The sequence below is a fragment of the Rhinopithecus bieti genome, unplaced genomic scaffold (genome assembly GCF_001698545.2).
Source record: "Rhinopithecus bieti isolate Rb0 unplaced genomic scaffold, ASM169854v2 scaffold_15087, whole genome shotgun sequence".
NCBI lineage: Eukaryota > Metazoa > Chordata > Mammalia > Primates > Cercopithecidae > Rhinopithecus > Rhinopithecus bieti.
The window spans coordinates 2,505,852-2,513,765 of NW_016808547.1; the positions used below are offsets into that span (position 1 = coordinate 2,505,852).

The 7,914-nt window shown below is 40.8% G+C and overlaps 1 pseudogene; it reads right to left on the reverse strand.

Annotated features, from left to right (window-relative positions):
- Positions 1-1,346: 1,346 nt before the first annotated feature.
- LOC108538636 (farnesyl pyrophosphate synthase pseudogene) lies at positions 1,347-2,414 on the reverse strand (annotated as a pseudogene).
- Positions 2,415-7,914: the final 5,500 nt, after the last annotated feature.

Here is a 7,914-nt window from a genome sequence, read left to right on the forward strand (position 1 = left end):
TTTTTTTGAGACGGAGTCTCGCTCTGTCACCCAAGCTGGAGTGCACTGGCCAGATCTCAGCTCACTGCAAGCTCCGCCTCCCGGGTTCATGCCATTCTCCTGCCTCAGCCTCCCGAGTAGCTGGGACTACAGGCGTCCGCCACCTCGCCCGGCTATTTTTTTGTATTTTTTAGTAGATACGGGGTTTCACCATGTTAGCCAGGATGGTCTCGATCTCCTGACCTTGTGATCCACCCATCTCGGCCTCCCAAAGTGCTGGGATTACAGGCTTGAGCCACCGTGCCCGGCCACCAATCTACAAATCTTACTGGTATTCCCCAGTTTTCTCACTAATGTCCTTTTCCAGTCCAAAATCGAAAACAGACCATGCAATTTAGGTGTCATGTCTCCTTAAAGCTGTGACAATTCCTCAGTCTTTTGTCTTTCATGACTTTGGGACTTCGGAAGAGTACTAGTCTGGCATTTTGTAGAATGTCCCTCAATTTGGGTTTGATGGTTTCTCATGATTAGATTGAGGTTACACATTTCCGGCAGGACTACAACAGAAATCTGTGTCCTTTCCAGTGCATCATACTGAGGGGAACATATGTCATCTTACTGGTAATGCTAACATTGACTACTCGGTTAAGGTGGTGTCTGCTAGGTTTCTCCACTATTAAGTTTCTTGTGGGGATATATTTTTGAGATTATGATGTTTTTGAGATTACGATGTTTCTCATCATTCTTCCACCCACTAAGCTTAGCATCCATCAGTAGCTTTTGTCTGCAACAATTATAACTGCAATGTTTGCTTCACAGTGATTTTCCATTTCCATTATTCCTTCCACATTTATTAACTGGAATTATGTGACAAGGAAGCATATCTCTTCTATTTATTTGTATCAGTGTGCACTATGGATATTTATTTTATGGGTTATGATGTAAGATTATCACTATTTTGTTGCTCAGATTGTCCAAGCATTAGCCATTGGGAACCCCGATTCAGCTCCTGGCTCCCTTTTGTCATGCTCCCTTCCTTTCAGAGCATGTCCTTGCTTTGCGGCACCACAAGATGCTCCAGTCTCGGCTCTGATTTTCCCTAGCTCCAACTCTAGAATCAGTCATTTCTCCAAGAAGCTCTTTTTTTTTAAATTGGAAAAGGATATTAAGGAACCAAGATCTTGATGTTAGATTTCACTGCTACTGGTGTATTATTGCTTCTAGGTCCTCTCACAAACAGAACTAGTTAATAAAATATAGAAAAAAATGTAAATAAAGATATTTCTATATATTTTGTATCTATCTTTTTTTTTTTTTACACAATAATTTATTTATTAACTCTTCTCCCCATCCGTGCAGTCTCTAGGTCACTTTTTCTGCTTGTAGATTTTGCACGCAAGCCCCAGAAAGATGGCTGGGAGCAGGGGTGCTGTGTATGGTTCAATGAGACCCATAATGTGGCTGTAACCGTTTTCCTCACACTGCAAGAACGCAGCTGGCAGATCCAACTCCTCATACAGTGCCTTCACCCGGACTACCTTCTTGACCTTCTGTCTGTAATTTTCCTTCAGGATCTGGTACTGTTCCAGAGTGGACCATTGTAGACACTGAACCACCAGCCAGCAGGTTGTTGTCCTGGATGTCAGTGCCAACTTTGCCGGTCACAATGGGGTCCCCAAAGAGGTCAAGGTAATCATCCTGAATTTGAAAAAACTCTCCCATCTCCAGTAGGATCTACTAAGCATTGGCGTGCTCCTTCTCGCCATCAATTCCTGCCATGTGCATGGCTGCAGCTACAGGAAGGTAGGAGTAGAAAGCTGTCTTGTACTTGACAATAGATTTGTACCTCTTTTCAGTGAATCTGCCAAAATCCACATTGTCCTAGGGGGCTGCGACGAGGTCCAGGGCTGCCCAATCTCAGTCTGATAGGAAATCTGTAGGAAGAGCTTGATCAGTTTCAGGTAATAGGGCTGCTCTCGGCAATAGAGCTTCAGCAGGTAGCAGATACATGCTTCCAGAAGGATAACATAATTGATGGCATCCTACCCCACATCCGGCTTCTGATAACAGCAGATCTGTCCCCAGCGGGTGAGGGATGAATCCATGATGTCATCTGTCACCAGGAAGAAAGCTTGCAGCAGTTCCAGACACCAGCCTACAGTCAGGGCCCACTGGAGACTATTAGCATCCTGTGTCCTTGGCTCCATCAGCTCCTGGAACACTACTAGCATTGTCAAACCCCAGTGATACTTGTCTCCAATGGTATTGTACTCCAGGACCACCTTGAGCCGGGCAATAGCATCTCCTGTCTCTGGGTGCCCCATCTCATCCTCAGTCAGCACCCCAACGATCTGGGAAAAGTGCTGAAAGAAATCCTGCTTTTATTGGGCATAAACATCTGATTTCTGGTCTCCATTCATTCTGAGGGAGGAACATAGGGCTCTGTTCCTGGATGCGGGTTCCTGCCGTATCCATCCGTGTATGTACACTAAAAACCATGTGTTCATACCTCGGATTGACACCTCTGATTCTAATCCAAAACAACAGAGGTCATTCTAGCCTTCCCCCTTTTCTTATTTGTAACTTGTGTTTCCAATGGGGAGAATCCCGATTGTCATTAGTCACAACAACTTTACTTATTTGTTCAATGATACACAGACACAGATAAGGCAGATTCACAATTGCTAATTTATACCCCAGTGAAAAACAAATGTACCAACTAGAGGACAATATTTGTATGAAGTGTTTTTGTCTTTAGTCTTATGACACAGTCAAAATAAAAGTTTCCTAAATTACTTAAGTGAGTGATTTTCTTCTCCACCCACTTTGTGATGGTGATGTTAGTCACTTATAACACTTTTTTTTTTTTTTTCTGCTTGCATTCTATTTTGGCTTGCCTCCACACCCTGGTTGACTGGATGTACGTGTGTATGTGAAACATTACCATGGTTCTGAGTCAGAACTATATACAAAACTACAATAGGAGAAATGCTACTCTCTCCTTATCACTGCTACTCCATTCCCATCCTCCCATTCTTTCCACCCAGCTCTCACCCTTTCCCCGTAGGTACCCAAAGTTTGTTTTTGGTTTATGTTTACTGCATTTCCCCCTACAATGTATATTTTCTCTTATCTCTTTTATTTTAGGAAGATATAATTCACATAACATTAAACTCCCTTTTAAAATGTTCAATTCAGTGGTTTTTACTAAAGTCAGGAGTTGTGCAACTATCACCACACTCTAACTTTAGAACATTTTCATCAACTCAAAAAGAAATCCTGTACCCCAGTTTTACCAGTTGCCCCAGGCAACCACTAATCTACCTTCTGTTTCTACGGGTTTGCCTGCTCTGGACATTTCATATAAATGGGATCATACAATACATGGCCTTTTGTGTCTGATTTCTTTCACTTAGTATTTTTTTTAATTTTTTTTTTTTGAGACAGGGTCTTGCTCTGTCACCCATGCTGGGAGTGTAGTGGCATAATCATGGCTCATTGCAGACTGCCTGGGCTCAAGCAATTCTCCTACCTAAGCTTCTCGAGTAACTGGGACGACAGGTGCATGGCACCACACTTGGCTAATTTTTTAAAAATTATTATTTGTAGAGATGAGGTTTCACTATGTTGCCCAAGCTGATCTCAAACTCTCAAGTGATCCCCCCACCTCAGTCTCTGAAAGTGTTGGGATTACAGGCATGAGCCAGGCAGTATACAATTTTCAAAGTCCATCTGTGTCACAGTATATACCAGTACTTCATTCCTTTTTATGATTAACATTCCAAGGTACGAAAATTCTACATTTTGTTTAGACATTCATCAGTTGGTAGAAACTTGACAGAAATTTCAACTTTTTCATTATTGTGAATAATACTGCTATGAACACTCATAAACAAGTTTTATGTGAATAGGTTTTCTTAAGTATATATGTAGGAGTGAAATTACTGTGCCATATGACAACTCTGTATTTAACTTTTTGAGGAACTGCAAAACTGTTTTCCAAAGTGTCTGCATCATTTTACATTCCCATGGTTATGAGTTTCAATTTCTCCACATCCTTGCCAATAGTTGTTATTTCCTTTTTTTTTTTTTTTTTTTTTTAAATTACAACCATGCTAGTGGGTGTGAAGTGGTGTCTATTTTGTGGTTTCAAAGTGCATTTCTCTAATGACTAATGATGTTGAACATCATTAGAACACATCTTCCCATGTGCTTAAAGGCTATTTATATATCTTGTCTGAAGAAATGTCTATTCAAGTCCTTTGCCTATTTTTAAATTGGATTATCTGTCTTTTTATTGCTGAGTTGTAAGAGTTCTTTATATATTCTGGATACAAATGCCTTATCAGATACATAATTTGCAAATATTTTCTCCTATTTTATAGGTCGACTTTTCACTTTCTTGATGGTGTCCTTTGATGCACAAATATTTCAGTGTGATGAAGTCCAGTTTACCTATTTTATCTTGCTGCTTGTGGTTTTGGGGTCCTAACTAAGAAACCACTTATGAACTTGATGATGTAAGTGATGAAGACTGTATGCCTATTTTTCTTTTACGTGTTTATTGTTTTAGCTCGTATATTCGGGACTTTGATATTTTTTGAGTTAAATTTTGAATATGATGTTAGGCAGGGGTCCAATTGCCTTCTCGTGCATGTGGACATTCAGTTGTCCCAGCACTGACAATTATTGTTTTAGTTCTTCTCCCTCTAATGTTTTTTGACATATTACAAATTATTAAGGGCCTTATTAATCATAGATAAAGATGAGCATATTTCCCCGGCCATGCTTATTATCTTCCTAGTAATTATTCAAAGGGTCCAAGAATTGAACGTGAGAAGTTAAGCCTTGGTCCTAGCCTACAAGGTGGAGAGAATGATGTCCTGGTGACAGAGCTGTTCTAATTCAAAGATGGAGGCAGTGGTAAAAGGTAGGAGGCCATCAGTTCAGCCTCACTGGTTGGCTCCTTATCCTGTAGCTTTCAATCCTAATCTCTAATGGGTAAAGCCCAAAGGTCAGCTCTTCTTCTCTCCTACTCTGGCTTAAATTCAGTATTAATTAGCTGCTAACTAATTGCTGAGCTTCTATGGGTAGCTCAGGTTGATGCTGCACTCTTTCTAGTAATCTACCCAGGAGTCCAGTTGAACTGTACTTGTCTATTTTTTTTTTTGGAGACAGAGTCTTACTCTGTCGCTCAAACTACAGTACAGTGGTGTAGTCTTGGCTTACTGCAACCTCTGCCTCCCGGGATCAAACGATTCTCCTGCCTCAGCCTCCTGAGTAGCTAGGGTTACAGGCGCATGCCACCACGCCCAGCTAATTTTTGTATTTTTAGTAGAGACGGGGTTTCACCATGTTGGTCAGGCTGGTCTCAAACTCCTGACCTTGTGATCCACCAGCCTCAGCCTCCCAAAGTGCTGGGATTACAGGCGTGAGCCACTGCACCCAGCCAAACTGAACTTGTCTTTTAACTATTTTGCTTTGTCAGTGATCTTGCTTTAACACCTCGGAATTGATCTAACAGGTGGAAGTGGGGTAGGGTTGGAAAAAAGCACCCTTTCTTCTCATTATATATCATTACATTATCGAAATTTGAGGAAAATAAAATGAAGAAAACAAAATCACCTATATCACCATCCTCTGATATATTTTTTTCCAGTTTTGCTATGCTTTTATAAAATAAACTTGACATTATAATAGATATTTACTTTTATACTGTTTTTTCTCTTTCTTTCTTTCTCTTTCCTTCTTTTCTTTCTTTTTCTTTTGAGACAGAGTCTCGCTGTGTCACCAAGGCTGGAGTGCAGTGGTGCAATCATAGCTCACTATAACCTCTTTGAACTTCTGGGCTCAGGCAGTCCTCCTGCCTCAGCCTCCTGAGTAGTTGGTACTATAGGTATGAGCCACCATGCCTGGATAATATTTTCAATATTTTTTGTAGAGACAGAGGCTCGCTATGTTGCCCTGGCTGGTCTCGAACTCCTGGCCTCAAGTGATCCTCCACCTCAGCCTTGTTCTTTTTGTTTTGCTTTGTTTTTTTGAGATGAAGTCTCGCTCTGTCACCCAGGCTGGGGTGCAGTGGCACGATCTTGGCTCACTGCAACCTCTGCCTGCTGGGTTCAAGCAATTCTCCTGACTCAGCCTCCTGAGTAGCTGGGACTACAGATGCATGCCACCGCGCCCGGATAATTTTTTTTTATTTTAGTAGAGATGGGGTTTCACCATGTTAGCCAGGATGGTCTCGATCTCCTGACCTCATGATCCACCCGCCTTGGCCTCCCAAAGTACTGGGATTACAGGCATGAGCCACCTTGCCTGGCTTTTTCTTAACATTATAATATAAACATTCTTTCATTTAAAAATTCTTTTAAAACATTAATGAAAACAGAGATGTGTCTAATTTCACAAGGTACAAATTTTTTTACATGGACATTGGTTTTAGTTTTTTACTGCTATAAATATTTCCAATATAAACATTTATGTACATAAATATTTTCTCCAGATAATTACTTTCTTAAGTTAAATTATCAGATCTAGAATTATCTGGCCTAAACCTATGAATATAGTTAAGCTCTTGGAGAATATTGCCATATTGTTTTTCAAAAAGCTTGCTGTAGACCAGGCGCGGTGGCTCATGCCTGTAATCCCAGCACTTTGGGAGGACGAGAAGGGCGAATGACTTGAGGTCAGGAGTTCAAGAACAGTCTGGCCAACACGGTGAAACCCTGTCTCTACTAAAAATACAAATAAGTAGCTAGGTATCGTGGCAGGCACCTGTAGTCCCAACTACTCAGGAGGCTGAGGCAGGAGAATCACTTGAACCTGGGAGGTGGAGGTTGCAGTGAGCCAAGATGGTGCCATTGCATTCCAGCCTGGGTGACAGAGTGAGACTCTGTCTCAAAACAATAACAACAACAAAACCAAACAGCTTGCTGTAATTTACACTTTCATTGACTGTTGTATGAGAGTGAGTGCCCTTTTTACCCCAAAACATTGCACCTTAAGACAGGGTAAAAAGCAATATGATGAAAAGGAGGAGGTAAATGGCAAAGGGAGCCAAGGCCATCACTTGAGAGAGAATATTCATTTCTGAGTTCTCTTCTTCTACATGAATATGTGATGGGGCTATTTTGCCATTCTGATTTTCTTGGAGGCTTTTAGCCTTGCCTTACTATGCATCTAGGGAAACAAAAGATCTTCAATCACAGGATGCTTTGGTGCTGCTGGCATTCAAACTTGCCATTTGACAGGGAGGTGAAGGAAATTAAATTGCACAGTCTGGACATTTTGGAACATCCTTCCTCCCTCTCTCTTTTTTTCTCACCCTTCACATCTGATTGACAAATCCTGCCACTCTGCCTCCTCTCTGTCACCACCTCTCCACATCTATCAGATTCTCCAGTTCAGGCTGCCATCATCCTTCACTTGCACAGAATGAACAAATTACCTACGGTCTATTTATTGAACAGTATACATACAGTACATAAAGTAGTGAAAATCATGAACTAGGGCTATATTTTTATTTTAAAATGCAGTTAGATTTGTTATTACTTGGATGCATCTAAATTATCAAACTAAAATATCATGCCAAATTTGTTGTTTTCTTACAACTTTATCATAGGTCTTTGCTGAGAAAACTTACTTGAGGTCTATAGCTATGTCTCTACAGTGTATCTACATCTCCATATGAAATAGAGCATTTCAGCTCTTTCATACTCCATCATTGTGAGTGAAATTAAATAGCAAATTTCAAGCTGGTAGGGAAGAAACCTATGGCAATGCTTGAGGAGGAGAGGAATCAAATGAAATGCCGAATTGTGAGGGAAATCCACCTTAACGTGATTCATGTCAAATTCAGAAATTTTAATATTTGTAGTAAACTCTCATGTCCACACTCTTCAGAGAAGGTCTGAAAGTTGAATACTGCTTAGAAGG